This window comes from Tachyglossus aculeatus, chromosome 8 (assembly GCF_015852505.1).
Source record: "Tachyglossus aculeatus isolate mTacAcu1 chromosome 8, mTacAcu1.pri, whole genome shotgun sequence".
Classification (NCBI taxonomy): Eukaryota; Metazoa; Chordata; class Mammalia; order Monotremata; family Tachyglossidae; genus Tachyglossus; species Tachyglossus aculeatus.
In genome coordinates this window covers 24,242,881-24,243,614 of record NC_052073.1, presented here as the reverse complement: position 1 = coordinate 24,243,614, position 734 = coordinate 24,242,881, and positions in this window count along the sequence as shown.

Here is a 734-nt window from a genome sequence, read left to right as displayed (position 1 = left end):
CTTTAAGGCGGGGAGAGTCATTGTCTGTCAGATATGAAGAGGGAGGGAGGTCAGAGACAGGACGGTGGCTAGAGATGGGTGGCGAGATATATCTATTCTATTTATTTTATTTTGTTAGTATGTTTGCTTTTGTTCTCTGTCTCCCCCTTTTAGACTGTGAGCCCACTGTTGGGTAGGGACCGTCTCTAGATGTTGCCAACTTGGACTTCCCAAGCCCCTAGTACAGTGCTCTGCACACAGTAAGCGCTCAATAAATACGATTGATGATGATGATATGAAGAGGGAGGGAGGTCAGAGACAGGACGGTGGCGAGAGATGGGTGGCGAGAGATATCTATTCTATTTATTTTATTTTGTTAGTATGTTCGGTTTTGTTCTCTGTCTCCCCCTTTTAGACTGTGAGCCCACTGTTGGGTAGGGACTGTCTCTAGATGTTGCCAACTTGGACTTCCCAAGCGGCTAGTACAGTGCTCTGCACACAGTAAGCGCTCAATAAATACGATTGATTGATCGATTGAGGTAGACAAGACCGAAGTACGGCACATAGCTTGGCACTGGAGGAGCAAAGTGTGCAGGTTGGGTCACAGCTTGGAAAAGTCCAATACAATAAATTTGGTAGGCACCACCCACGCTCACAAGGAAATTACAGTCTACAGCTGGCCAGCCCCACAGGGAAGCCTAGCTATGGCGGAAATTTTAGGTGGGAATTCCACCACTTGCTAGAGAGAATCCCAT